Below are 15,846 nucleotides of genomic sequence, written 5' to 3'. Positions count from 1 at the left end.
ATAAACATGGACGGAAAGGTAAAAAAATATTCACTCAGAGAAAATTACAAGAGTGGATAGATTTCTGGTGAAAGCACTCACTTCGCAGCTAGAAGACCTTGGCATTTCACTCTAGCACAATGTAGTATGTGCTATGGAGTTGGGCCCACTCTCTGTTCCTCTTTTTGTATGTGTGTGCCCTTTTGTTCTTTTTTATGATGAAAAAATTTATATTTAGAATTAGGCAGTTGGATTCAGTTTATTTTTTTCTTTTTTTAATTTAATTTTTATTTTATGTTGGAGTATAGTTGATTTACAATGTTGTATTAGTTTCAGATGACAGCAGAGGGATACACATGTCTATTATTTTTCAGATTCTTTTCCCATATAAGTTATTATAGAATATTGAGTAGAATTCCCTGTGTTACACAGCAGGTCCTTGTTGTTTATCTAGTTTAAATATAGTAGTGTATATATGTTAATTCCAAACTCCTAATTTATCCCTCGCCCCACCTTTCCCCTTTGGGAAACATAAGTTTGTTTTCTATGTCTGTGAGTCTGTTTCTGTTTTTGTAGATAAGTTTAGAAGAACCTAATTTTGTTGGCAACATCCAAAGCATCAGTCAGGACCTAGTGGAACATATGCCTTTTTCTCTCCATTGGGCTTGATTAGGGTATTGACCTTGGCCACTTCCATGTCACAGAGCTTCTCCACAGCCTGCTGGATTTGGTGCTCTTGGGGTTGATGTTATGATGAACACAAGTCTGTTGTTTATTGTTGTCTTCTACCTTCTACATGACTGACTTAGTAGTCAGGGGGAACTTGATGATGGCATAGTGGGGGCAGTCTTCCAAGGATATTTGGGCCGCCTTTAGAGCTGCTGTGTGGGTGGGTGACATATGGGTTTTCCATTTTTGTGTGGCTGTGGACACCTTTGAGTGCTGCCTTCTTGGCCTTCAAAACCTTTGCTTTGGGGCTTCCCTGGTGGCGCAGTGGTTGAGAGTCCACCTGCCGATGCAGGGGACACGTGTTCGTGCCCCGGTCCGGGAAGATCCCACATGCCGCGGAGTGGCTGGGCCCGTGAGCCATGGCCGCTGAGCCTGTGCGTCCGGAGCCTGTGCTCCGCAACGGGAGAGGCCACAACAGTGAGAGGCCTGCGTACTGCAAAAAAAAAACAAAAAAAAAAAAAACAAAAAACAAAAAAACCTTTGCTTTGGCTTCAGCTTTGGGAGGGTCAGGAGTTTCCTTCTTTACTTTCAGCAACATCTTTGTGAAAAGCTTGTCCTTTTCTTAAATGAGAATGTTTATTATGATTATTCAGTAATCCTTTTTGTGCTGTGTGTTTTGGAGTTTATTAAACATAACACTTAGTCTAAAGACCGTAGAAAGTCTAAATTGGGATTATGATGACACTAAAGGAGAAATAAATATCTGGGGAATAAGAACTCTGAGAAAAACTGACTTATATAATCATCTTTAAATGTAATAACTGGACTTGACTTTACATTGTTTCCTAAAGTCAAAAAGATATATACTCCTTAAGATGTTTTCTCCAAAACTCCTCCTTGCTACACTTCCATAGTTTGGCCAGAAGTGTGTCACAAGATTGTCTCTAGTTGCAAGTAGAAACTGGAAAGATACTGCTAACTACAAAAATTACAACCCGTAACTACAGGTTTTTTTTACTTTTAATAAGAGGGAAGTAGAGAATTATAATTTAGTAGAAGACTATTCATAATTGCCTATTCAGAAAATGAAATCATTGAGTTCCAGTTAATTACAAGAGACTTCTATAAATGATCATTTGTTACCATAATGAGAAGACTTCTAAATTACTGATAAACATTGAAAAATTATTCTTTCATGGATTTAGAGAATGGTGGATTTCTTGCTTAAGGATCTGTCTTCCCCTCACCTGGGAATTGGAACTTCATCACTATTTACAGAACTGCCATGAGGGCTGCAGTGTTTTTACGTGGACCCCGCTCTCTGGGCACAGTGGGTTGTTCTCTGTGTGTGCATTCTGTTTATTGAAAAGCCAAATAGTTAATGGTTTTGAGCTGCATCAGTTGAGATAACTAGGTTATGTTGCAGTTATCAACAGTAAAAATTCTTAGAGGCTTATAACCATGAGTGTTTTCATCCTGTGGGTTCATCTCAGACTGGCACAAATTCTGCTTCCCACTGTTTTCATGTTGGGATCCAGGCTGACTGAATGACCTTGATCTGTAATATCACTGGTCCTATGTAAAGGGGAAAGATGCACAGCTGTCCCTGGGTTAGCTCTTAAAGCTTTTGATTGCAGGTGGCACATGACATTTTTACTCAAATTCTTTAACCAAGGCAAGTTATAAGACCCCTCCTAAATTCAAAAGGGCAGGGGGTCAGTGAATATTTTGAGCAATAATAGAATATTCTTCAAAAGACACTGGGCACTGCGTAGGTTAAAGTCTGACTCTGTCATTTAACAACAATGCTACTTTTTAGACAAGGTAGAAAATGTCTCTTGTGCATCACACTCTTCATTGAAAAGTAAACATAATTCTGGTTACAACTTACACAGAACTGACCTGAGGATTCAATAGACTTGTTAGGTAGTTAGTCAGACATTAGCAGCAAGGAGGTGACAGTGGTGAGAAAAACAAGAATAAATCAAGTCACACACCCAGCCATCTGGGGACTCTCCCTTGACCCCATTCAGATAGGGCTGAAACTGTGGTCGTTTGGTGGGCAGCTTATCCTGATAAAGAGGGACCACAGAAATACGAGGGGACGTCCCTGGGCTGCGCATGCCCAGACCAGACAGGCATATAACCTTTAGTAAACCCAAACTCCTTATACCATAATTATAATAAAATCTACCTGTGGTTTTGCCCACCTGAGTGGGCGTTTCTTAGCGATTCAAGGATGAGAGCATGCGCAGCAGTAAACTTGTTATACAGCTCGGGACGTCAATCAAATAATGATCCCGTGTCACTCACCCCCGCCTCCCTGCAAGGTGTTCCTTAGAAGCGTCCTTAAGCTTGTATAGAAATGCTGCTTTCAATTCGCAGAAACAGCCCCCTCTCTCTCTCCCTCCCTCCCTCCCACCCTCCCTCTCCGCCCCACCCCCCCCCCCCACCCCCGTCTCTCTCTCTGGGCACCTTTGTTTCGATAAACTTTGCTCTGGGTTTGCTTCACTTTGCTGAAACAGCCCGCGCTCTCTCTCTCTTTCTCTCTCTCCCCTCTCAGAGAGTGTACCTCTGCTTAAATAAACTTTGCCCTGTGCTTAATCTTAGTGTGGTAGTTTGCAATTCTTTGTTTACTACCGTGGAACCGAGATTGCGCGTCGGGGGCCTTCCTTTGACCTCGGTTGAAGCTATTTTATTACAGCACACGTCCGTCCGGTGACAAAATACCAGCTAGAAAATGCATAGCACAGTATTTGGCCTCAAAGCATCAACTTTAAACAAGGTTATATTATACTGGATTCAACTTTTGATTCCAAACATTAAAGTTGACTTAGATAAAAATAACCTATGTGCTCTAGTTCTAAGCTATCTTCTTTTAATGAGTTGCTACCTGGAGATCATACAAGGCTGAAAGCCTCTGTCAATAGTAAATTGCTTGCCTGGGGCTTTCATTGTCCATTCTTTGTTCTCTCAGTAGCCTTCAATCTTTTTACTTATTTTCATAAGAGACACTTTGATTAAAATTAAGACTCATCAGCTGCTCTTAAGATTTACCAGAAAACTGAATGTAATACCCTCTTTTGCAGAATGTAAATAATGCAAACACACGCTGTTACCATGGAAGCAGTCTGGTCAAATGTCAAACAATTGCCGTGATTCAGTTTAGTAATTGTCCACTCTGGGATACAGAAGTCCATGGTACTGGTGTTACTACTTAGGGGTTCACCTGTATTTAACCCTCTGAAACCTTAGATTAGTTTTGTATTCTCATTCCCAGAGTCAAACATTGTCCTATTTACTGGATTTATCTGTTCTCAGAACATAGTTCAGCCTTCGCAACCAGAAATCTAAAGCAAGCTCTGCCTAAGAGGGGCAAGTTTTCTCTCAAGCCAAACAGACACTGTCATTTTGCTTTTGCCAGTTTCTGGCCTTTTAGCATCTCACCAGCTGAGTTGATCTCACTGTCTGTTATGGGCTTCTTTACTTACCACTGCTGCTCCTGTCGCCTCTAGGGCAGGAGACAATATTTTCTCCTGCTTTGTAAAAAGAGATAGACTTAGCCTCATACTTTGCCATCGATCACTCCTTCAGAGCGACTTGGACAAAGACAGTTGCCTTCTTCAATTGCATTTTCCTGACCCCAATGCAACAGACAACAGCGTTGTCAGTCGTTTATATTTTATGCCCAATGACCTTCCAAATATATCATTTTCTCAAAATCATAAAAAATAAAATATGTTTAGGTATCACATTTTATTTGAATTTAAAGCAGGAATTCACACTGGACAATTTACTACAATCCTATATTTATACATTTATGAATATTTATGTAATTATGGATTTATAGTCTGTCTATAAGTAAATATGAGAGGTAATATTGATACCTTAAATTTTGTTTTAAAAAAATTAAAGGAAACTATTTCTTATGGTCATAGCGGAATAAGAGATCTCATTTAAGATCAAATAACAGTAAGTTCATGTTTATAGTATCTTTGAGAGATACAAAATGTACGCCTTTATTTTATGTCATGGTTAATTTAGGCCCTTCTAGTATATTTCTGCAAAGTACCCATGTAGTAAAACTAGCTAGAGAATCAAATAAAATGAACTGTAATGCAACAAAATATATGCTAGGCATTAATTTACATTAGGACAAATATTAATCATGAAGTTTCTCTTTCATACTTCATGAGAATTAGAATTGAGTTGTGCAGCTGACATAATTTTATTTTCCATTATTGCTATACATTTCTTTTATTATACATTTTTATTTATGTATATAAAATGGACTAGAATTATATAGAGAATCTCATTCAATTATTCTTATTATTGAGGGAGAGTATCTACAACTTTCTTCTTTCTTAATTCTGTTCCTGGATGTCTTAAATAACAGGATTTAACTTGTGTGGGGCTGGAAACTAGGGCATTCAGCAAGAAGGCATTAGAGTTTAAGAGAAGACTGGCTAGGAGAACTGATTGAAAGATAGATTAAAAAATAGAAAAGGAAAAGGTGCAAAGATAAATAGCAGCCATATAATAAAAAAAAAGTAAAGATAACATTTGACCCATCAGTCAAGTCTATATGAATAATATTTTTAAAAGGAAATGACAATCAAGAAATAACTTAGAACAGCCACCATTATCTAATTTCCCAGTGAAAGTATGAAAGAGACAATGACCACTGTAGATTGCCTTTCAGAAATTTCACCAACTCAAATCAGGATACACTGCCCTTCCAGTTCAGGATAACGCATTTTAAAGTTCATGCTGGCATTTTAGATAAAGTTCTTAGTGGTAGATAAGATAAAGTATAACTGAAGCCAAATAAAGTATTTGCTTTATTTTTCATAGATATGGTGTGCTGGACCCCTACAGGGAGTTTGGTTACCCGTGATGAAATGGGAAAAAATAATAAATTCACAAAGAATACTCTTTTTACTTGAATGTAAAGTTAAGTATACATGAAACAATTTTGGATAAAATATGTGAAATTTATTTTAATGGATATAATACTGAGTTTTTAACTTACTATCATTAAATCACTGATTATCCATATTGTCTATATCTAACAAATATTATTTAAAAGATTTGAAGATTATGTCTTCAGATCCATACAGTTAGTTGCTATCCAGATGTAGCAGGAGACTGATGTTTCTACAGCCAGAGGCATAGCGGGACTACACAGCTGCTTCTCACTCATGTTGCCAAGACCCCAACTCAACATCTAAAATAAAAAGACAATGCTGAATGCATTGCTTCCTCTGCTTAGGAAGAGCAATGCTGCTCTAAGCAGAGCAGGTGACACTTTTACATAGGAATTTTGGCACATATGGAGTTCAGAGGTTGGTTGACTTTTAGAGGGGCGAGTTGGCCTCATATGTAGATGTGTGGTTACTCTGGTGAGACTGTTTTTGTTCACCGGTTGGCACTCGGAGATGTTCTCTGGTGTGACTCTATTGCTTACTGACTGACATTCAGAAGTGAGGGGCTGACATTGCAAAGTATATTCACTGAGGCAAGTTGTCATTATTCATTGAACTACATGGGGGCTACATGTTACCATGGATACAGAACAATCAGTCTTTTCCTAAGTTTATAAGAACTTCTTCAGTCTCACTGGTGATGAGACAGTAGAACACATCAGTGGGAAACTGCTTGTCTGCATGTGAACCAGAAAAGATGATCTCATTCAGATAACCTAAACTGTATCCAGGACACAGAGCCAGATTACTAGACTGTCTTACCAACAAAGCTTTTGGCCTTTTAGGTCCTATAACGTGGTAGTTTAATTACATTAATGACTAAAATTCATTACCACTTACAATATGGCTACAGACTAGCACACTGGAGAATAGAACACATGAAGGAGAGGTGAGTCACTTTAGTTGCTCCATTTGAGGCAGTCCAGTGTCAGGAAGACTAGCCAATCACCAGATATGTGGGTGAACCCATCCAGATCTGTATCTGCCTGTAGACACATGAGCAAGAGGTTAACAAAGCCAAGCCCAGATCAGAACACATTTGTGAGCAAAATCAATACTTATTATTATATGCAACTAAGGTTCTGTGATTGTTTGCTTCACAATATTATTTAGGCAATAAAATGACAGAGGGGGAACAGAAAGGACAGGCGAAGATACCAAGCACCATTATTAGGATTTACCACAAATGTGAACTTAAATATTGGATTCTTCCCATCTGGTCAAACCACTGGGAATGGCTTTACAATAGGAATAGAATTTCAAATAGAGTCCAAATAATAGGTAGAAATTTGATGGATGCATGGATTAGAATATGAAGTGGAGACTTCCGGGTAAGATGGCGGAAGAGTAAGACGCGGAGATCACCTTCCTCCCCACGGATACACCAGAAACACAGCTACACGTGGAACAACTCCTACAGAACACCTACTGAACGCTGGCAGAAGACCCCAGACCTCCCAAAAGGCAAGAAACTCCCCACATACCTGGGTAGGGCAAAGCGGAGAGATCCGCACACAGAGGATCGGTGCCGAGCGGCACTCACCAGCCCGAGAGGCTTGTCTGCTCGCCCGCCGGGGCACGCAGCGCTGGAAGCTGAGGCTCGGGCTTCGGTCGGAGCGCAGGGAGAGGACTGGGGCTGGTGGCGAGAACTCAGCCTGAAGGGGGCTAATGTGCCACAGCTAGCCGGGAGGGAGTCCGGGAAAACGCTGGAGCTGCCGAAGAGGCAAGAGACTTTTTCTTCCCTCTTGGTTTCCTGGTGCGCGAGGAGAGGGGATTAAGAGCGCTGCTTAAAGGGGCTCCACAGACGGGCGCGAGTCGCGACTGAAAGCGCGGAGCCCAGTGACAGGCGTGGGACGCTGGGGCTGCTGCTGCCGCCGCCAAGAAGCCTGTGTGCGAGCGCAGGTCACTGCCCACACCGCCCTTCCGGGAGCCTGTGCAGCCCGCCACTGCCGGGGTCCCGGGATCCAGGGGCGGCTTCCCTGGGAGAACGCACGGCGCGCCTCGGGCTGGTGCAACGTCACGCCGACCTCTGCCGCTGCAGGCTCGCCCCGCACTCCCTGCCCCTCCCTCCCTCCCGGCCTGAGTGAGCCAGAGTCCCCGAAGAGGCTGCTCCTTTAACCCTGTCCTATCTGAGCGAAGAACAGACGCCCTCCGGCGACCTACACGCAGAGGCGGGGCCAAATCCAAAGCTGAGACCTAGGAGCTGTGAGAACAAAGAAGAGAAAGGGAAACCTCTCCCAGCAGCCTCAGAAGCAGCGGATTAAAGCTCCACAATCAACTTGATGTACCCTGCATCTGTAGAATACATGAATAGACAACACATCATCCCAAATTGAGGAGCCCGGAGTCAGTGCTGTGCCTCTGAGGTGGGAGAGCCAACTTCAGGACACTGGTCCACAAGAGACCTCCCAGCTCCACATAATATCAAACGGCGAAAATCTTCCAGAGATCTCCATCTCAACACCAGCACCCAGCTTCACTCAACGACCAGCAGGCTACAGTGCTGGACACCCTAAGCCAAACAACTAGCAAGACAGGAACACAACGCCACCCATTAGCAGAGAGGTGGCCTAAAATCATAAAAAGTCCACAGACACCCCAAAACACACCACCAGACGTGGACCTGCCCACCAGAAAGACAAGATCCAGCCTCATCCACCAGAACACAGGCACTAGTCCCCTCCACCAGGAAGCCTACACAACCCACTAAACCAACCTTAGCCACTGGGGACAGACACCAAAAACAACAGGAACTACGAACCTGCAGCCTGCAAAAAGGAGACCCCAAACACAGTAACATAAGCAAAATGAGAAGACAGAAAAACACACAGCAGGAGAAGGAGCAAGATAAAAACCCACCAGACCTAACAAATGAAGAGGTAATAGGCACTCTACCTGAAAAAGAATTCAGAATAATGATGGTAAAGATGATCCAAGATTCTATTTCCCAGATCCAAAATCTTGGAAATAGAATAGACAAAATGCAAGAAACAGTTAACAAGGACCTAGAAGAACTAAAGATGAATCAAGCATCGATTAAAAACACAATACATGAAATAAAAAATACTCTAGATGGGATCAATAGCAGAATAACTGAGGCAGAAGAACGGATAAGTGAGGTGGAAGATAAAATAGTGGAAATAACTGCTGCAGAGCAAAATAAAGAAAAAAGAATGAAAAGAACAGAGGACAGTCTCAGAGACCTCTGGGACAACATTAAACGCACCAACATTCGAATTATAGGGGTTCCAGAAGAAGAAGAGAAAAAGAAAGGGACTGAGAAAATATTTGAAGAGATTCTAGTTGAAAACTTCCCTAATATGGGAAAGGAAATAGTTAATCAAGTCCAGGAGGCACAGAGAGTCCCATACAGAATAAATCCAAGGAGAAATACGCCAAGACACATATTAATCAAACTGTCAAAAATTAAACACAAAGAAATCATATTAAAAGCAGCAAGGCAAAAACAACAAATAACACACAAGGGAATCCCCATCAGGATAACAGCTGATCTCTCAGCAGAAACTCTACAAGCCAGAAGGGAGTGGCAGGACATACTTAAAGTGATGAAGGAGAAAAACCTGCAACCAAGATTACTCTACCCAGCAAGGATCTCATTCAGATTTGATGGAGAAATTAAAACGTTTACAGACAAGCAAAAGCTGAGAGAGTTCAGCACCACCAAACCAGCTTTACAACAAATGCTAAAGGAACTTCTCTAGGCAAGAAACACAACAGAAGTAAAAGACCTACAATAATGAACCCAAAACAATTAAGAAAATGGGAATAGGAACATACATATCGATAATTACCTTACATGTAAATGGACTAAATGCTCCCACCAAAAGACACAGAGTGGCTGAATGGATACAAAAACAAGACCCATCTATATGCTGTCTACAAGAGACCCACTTCAGACCTAGAGACACATACAGACTGAAAGTAAGGGGATGGAAAAAGATATTCCATGCAAATGGAAACCAAAAGAAAGCTGGAGTAGCAATTCTCATATCAGACAAAATAGACTTTAAAATAAGGACTACTAGAAGAGACAAAGAAGGACACTACATAATGATCAAGGGATCGATCCAAGAAGAAGATATAACAATTGTAAATATTTATGCACCCAACATAGGAGCACCTCAATACATAAGGCAAATACTAACAGCCATAAAAGGAGAAATCGACAGTAACACACTCATAGTAGGGGACTTTAACACCCCACTTTCACCAATGGACAGATCATCCAAAATGAAAATAAATAAGGAAACACAAGCTTTAAATGATACATTAAACAAGATGGACTTAATTGATATTTATAGGACATTCCATCCAAAAACAACAGAATACACATTTTTCTCAAGTGCTCATGGAACATTCTCCAGGATAGATCATATCTTGGGTCACAAATCAAGCCTTGGTAAATTTAAGAAAATTGAAATTGTATCAAGTATCTTTTCCGACCACAATGCTATGAGACTAGATATCAATTACAGGAAAAGAGCTGTAAAAAATACAAACACATGGAGGCTAAACAATACACTACTTAATAACGAAGTGATCACTGAAGAAATCAAAGAGGAAATTAAAAAATACCTAGAAACAAATGACAATGGAGACACGACGACCCAAAACCTATGGGATGCAGCAAAAGCAGTTCTAAGAGGGAAGTTTATAGCAATACAATCCCACCTTAAGAAACAGGAAACATCTCGAATAAACAACCTAACCTTGCATCTAAAGCAATTAGAGAAAGAAGAACAAAAACATCCCAAAGTTAGCAGAAAGAAAGAAATCATAAAAATCAGATCAGAAATAAATGAAAAAGAAATGAAGGAAACGATAGCAAAGATCAATAAAACTAAAAGCTGGTTCTTTGAGAAGATAAACAAAATTGATAAACCATTAGCCAGACTCATCAAGAAAAAAAGGGAGAAGACTCAAATCAATAGAATTAGAAATGAAAAAGGAGAAGTAACAACTGACACTACAGAAATACAAAAGATCATGAGAGATTACTATAAGCAACTCTATGCCAATAAAATGGACAACCTGGAAGAAATGGACAAATTCTTAGAAATGCACAACCTGCCAAGACTGAATCAGGAAGAAATAGAAAATATGAACAGACCAATCACAAGCACTGAAATTGAAACTGTGATAAAAAATCTTCCAACAAACAAAAGCCCAGGACCAGATGGCTTCACAGGCGAATTCTATCAAGCATTTAGAGAAGAGCTAACACCTATCCTTCTGAAACTCTTCCAAAATATAGCAGAGGGAGGAACACTCCCAAACTCATTCTACGAGGCCACCATCACCTTGATACCAAAACCAGGCAAGGATGTCACAAAGAAAGAAAACTACAGGCCAATATCACTGATGAACATAGATGCAAAAATCCTCAACAAAATACTAGCAAACAGAATCCAACAGCACATTAAAAGGATCATACACCATGATCAAGTGGGGTTTATTCCAGGAATGCAAGGATTCTTCAATATACGCAAATCAATCAACGTGATACACCATATTAACAAACTGAAGGAGAAAAACCATATGATCATCTCAATAGATGCAGAGAAAGCTTTTGACAAAATTCAACACCCATTTATGATAAAAACCCTGCAGAAAGTAGGCATAGAGGGAACTTTCCTCAACATAATAAAGGCCATATATGACAAACCCACAGCCAGCATCGTCCTCAATGGTGAAAAACTGAAACCATTTCCACTAAGATCAGGAACTAGACAAGGTTGCCCACTTTCACCACTCTTATTCAACCTAGTTTTGGAAGTTTTAGCCACAGCAATCAGAGAAGAAAAGGAAATAAAAGGAATCCAAATTGGAAAAGAAGAAGTAAAGCTGTCACTGTTTGCAGATGACATGATACTATACATAGAGAATCCTAAAGATGCTACCAGAAAACTACTAGAGTTAATCAATGAATTTGGTAAAGTTGCAGGATACAAAATTAATGCACAGAAATCTCTGGCATTCCTATATACTGATGATGAAAAATCTGAAAGTGAAATCAAGGAAACACTCCCATTTACCATTGCAACAAAAAGAATAAAATATCTAGGAATAAACCTACCTAAGGAGACAAAAGACCTGTATGCAGAAAATTATAAGACACTGATGAAAGAAATTAAATATGATACAAATAGATGGAGAGATATACCATGTTCTTGGATTGGAAGAATCAACATTGTGAAAATGACTCTACTACCCAAAGCAATCTACAGGTTCAATGCAATCCCTATCAAACTACCACTGGCATTTTTCACAGAACTAGAACAAAAAATTTCACAATTTGTATGGAAACACAAAAGACCCCGAATAGCCAAAGCAATCTTGAGAACGAAAAATGGAGCTGGAGGAATCAGGCTCCCTGACTTCAGACTATACTACAAAGCTACAGTAATCAAGACAGTATGGTACTGGCACAAAAACAGAAAGATAGATCAATGGAACAGGATAGAAAGCCCAGAGTTAAACCCACGGACATATGGTCACCTTATCTTTGATAAAGGAGGCAGGAATGTACAGTGGAGAAAGGACAGTCTCTTCAATAAGTGGTGCTGGGAAAACTGGATAGGGACATGTAAAAGTATGAGATTAGATCATTCCCTAACACCATACACAAAAATAAGCTCAAAATGGATTAAAGACCTAAATGTAAGGCCAGACACTATCAAACTCTTAGAGGAAAACATAGGCAGAACACTCTATGACATAAATCACAGCAAGATCCTTTTTGACCCACCTCCTAGAGAAATGGAAATAAAGACAAAAATAAACACATGGGACCTAATGAAACTTAAAAGCTTTTGCACAGCAAAGGAAACCATAAACAAGACCAAAAGACAACCCTCAGAATGGGAGAAAATATTTGCAAATGAAGCAACTGACAAAGGATTAATCTCCAAAATTTATAAGCAGCTCATGCAGCTCAATAACAAAAAAACAAACAACCCAATCCAAAAATGGGCAGAAGACCTAAATAGACATTTCTCCACAGAAGATATACAGACTGCCAACAAACACATGAAAGGATGCTCAACATCTTTACTCATTAGAGAAATGCAAATCAAAACTACAATGAGATATCATCTCACACCAGTCAGAATGGCCATCATCAAAAAATCTAGAAACAATAAATGCTGGAGAGGGTGTGGAAAAAAGGGAACACTCTTGCACTGCTGGTGGGAATGTGAATTGGTACAGCCGCTATGGAGAACGGTATGGAGGTTCCTTAAAAAACTACAAATAGAACTACCATATGACCCAGCAATCCCACTACTGGGCATATACCCTGAGAAAACCATAATTCAAAAAGAGACATGTACCAAAATGTTCATAGCAGCCCTATTTACAATAGCCCGGAGATGGAAACAACCTAAGTGTCCATCATCGGATGAATGGATAAAGAAGATGTGGCACATATATACAATGGAATATTACTCAGCCATAAAAAGAAATGAAATTGAGCTATTTGTAATGAGGTGGATAGACCTAGAGTCTGTCATACAGAGTGAAGTAAGTCAAAAAGAGAAAGACAAATACTGTATGCTAACACATATATATGGAATTTAAGAAAAAAAAATGTCATGAAGAACATAGGGGTAAGACAGGAATAAAGACACAGACCTACTAGAGAATGGACTTGAGGATATGGGGAGGGGGAAGGGTAAGCTGTGACAAAGTGAAAGAGCGGCATGGACATATATACACTACCAAACGTGAGGTAGATAGCTAGTGGGAAGCAGCCGCATAGCACAGGGAGATCAGCTCGGTACTTTGTGACCGCCTGGAGGGGTGGGATAGGGAGGGTGGGAGGGAGACGCAAAAGGGAGGGGATATGGAAACATATGTATATGTAAAAAAAAAAAAAAAAAAAAAAAAAAAAACCAATGATTAAAATGAAAAAAGTCTGAATGAAAATATCTCAGCACATGTAATAGACAGGCTTTAAAGGAAAGACTCATCTCCCTCCCTTCCTGTGTGTTGTGTGTCTCTGTCTCTCTCTCTTACACACACACACAATAAAAAAGATAACACCAAAAAAAAAAAAAAAAAAAAGAATATTAAGTGGAATGAGCAGTGGCATACATTAATGTAAATAAAATATCTAAAGGACAAGGACTAGGGAGGGACATTTGAATTGAGCTTAGAGTAAATGCATAGTATTGACATTCAAACTGGTGAATTTTTGTCTTGGGCTCCAGATAGGGACAGCAAGTAACAGTATTGTGATGATAGAAACTATGGATCTTGGCAATTCACTTGATGTGAGTGAGGGCTACAGAGACAAGAATGATTTCAAAAGCATATGTGACTTTGAAAGCAATGTTAACAAAAATAAGCAAGAGTAGGAAGACAGATTGATAAAATGTGACTTTATAGCATTTTAATATGATATACAGTTGACCCTTGAACAAGGCAGGGGTTAGGGGCACAGACACATCCATATCCAAAAATTCAACACAACACAGATGGTGTAGCACTGTGGTATTTACTATTGAAAAAATCCTCTTACAAGTGGATCCACACAGCTCAGACCCAAGTTGTTCAAGGGTCAACAGTATATGTTTATCAGTTAGATTATGGTATAAAATTTATCTCAAAAATAATCTTACATCCCCTTCCATATAAAAATTTTTGAGGGAAAATATGTACATAAATGACAGTAAGCCCTTCACCAGTCAGCCCGGCCAGAGATTCTGAGATGGCTGGCTGCTGGGGACCGCAGGCTGGCTGCCTGGCCTGGGTCAATGGGCAGAAACTTTTGGAGGTGATGGATATGTTTATGGCATAACGATGGTGATGGTTTCCCAGATGTATACTTATCTCTAAACTCATCTAGTGGTAGATGTTAATGATGTACAGCTTTTTGTGTGGCAATATATCACAAAATATTCTAAAGGGAAAAAAAAGCATGCAGTTAATAAGATTAATTTTACTAGCATCATTAAACAATAATTCAGCAAGTTATTATTTGTTGATTAGGTACCAAATAAATTATATTCTGTAACAGTGAAAATCAAATAAATTGAATGCAATCCATTCATTCAATCTGATAGGGTAGGTAAGGCTTCAGTTAGCCATTTAATATTACAAAGTAATACATAATTAATGGCAAAATACTTGGTACACATGAGAAATGTAATCTGAGGTCAGACAATGGTAGAATAGTATAGTTTTATATTATAAAAATTGGGGATAATTAAAGTAATACTCAAATAAGCACTTGAAGGTTGTACTTGATGAAGCAAAGGACCACAGATAGATATTCAAGACAGATATTCAAGACATTCAGAAAAGGCTTAGATTCAGATATGCCATTTTTATAGGGTAAATTGAATTGGAAAGGTGGCTTTATTTTAGGGACTAGTGAGAGATTGGTTAAAAATAATGGATTTGATTTGGAGAGCATTAATTGATGTAAGTATTTTGACGTTGGCCTTCTTTGTAACAGAGAGACATTGATATTGTTTAAGCAGGTAAATGACAGGATACAATGAACATATTAGAATGGATTTGTTGAGGGAGACGCTAAAGAAGAAAATTATTTAGAAAACAGTTGCTTTAATATACATATTTATTAAGATGCTCCAAGGAACATGGAAAGGAAGTAGCAGGTTGATATACTGTGTAGTTCAGAAAGATGTTGGGCATGAAAGAAAAGTGGAGTCAAGATCTATTGCAAAGTGTAATTCGTATGAGTATTGGGGTTATGAGAGTGCTTTGTTTGTAGTGAAAATTGAAAAATTCCTAAATTAAGCTAGGGAAACTTGGAAGAAGATGAGATACTTAGGAAGAAGATGGTAAGCAAAGGTTGATTGTATCAACCGAGAAGTGATGAAAATTATTCAGATAAAAAAGTCTTATAAGAGAAATAAAGTAGGAGAATACTATTTCTCTGAAAGATTGAGGCTTAAAAATTATACTTTATTTTTCATTTTCTTTTTAAAAATAAAAACCTCAAAATCCTCATAAACAATGATATTATATTAATGAATCAGTATTGGTTACCTTGTAAGATTTTATTATTAATAAATGTGTGTTTCTAAAACAAGGAAATGTTTAGGTAATAATACACATGGAAATAAGAACATATTTTAAATATCAACTAATCCTTGATATATTTTGCATAAACCTATTTTAAAGCATTCAGACAGAAACATTACTCTTTTTTGAAAGTGACCAT

General features: G+C 39.0%; 1 pseudogene across 1 annotated transcript; it reads right to left on the bottom strand.

The window, feature by feature from the left end:
* Positions 1–561: 561 nt before the first annotated feature.
* Positions 562–1,246, bottom strand: LOC309799321 (large ribosomal subunit protein uL23-like; annotated as a pseudogene). Its single transcript has 2 exons — positions 1,187–1,246; positions 562–943 (listed from the first exon to the last, which is right to left on the bottom strand). The product of its transcript is annotated as a large ribosomal subunit protein uL23-like (transcript).
* Between the last annotated feature and the right edge of the window lie 14,600 nt (positions 1,247–15,846).

Source organism: Mesoplodon mirus (genome assembly GCF_964341445.2).
Source record: "Mesoplodon mirus genome assembly, chromosome: 3".
Lineage (NCBI taxonomy): Eukaryota > Metazoa > Chordata > Mammalia > Artiodactyla > Ziphiidae > Mesoplodon > Mesoplodon mirus.
The sequence above is the reverse complement of the archived record's forward strand: the minus strand, read 5'-3'. Positions and strand labels throughout refer to the sequence as shown.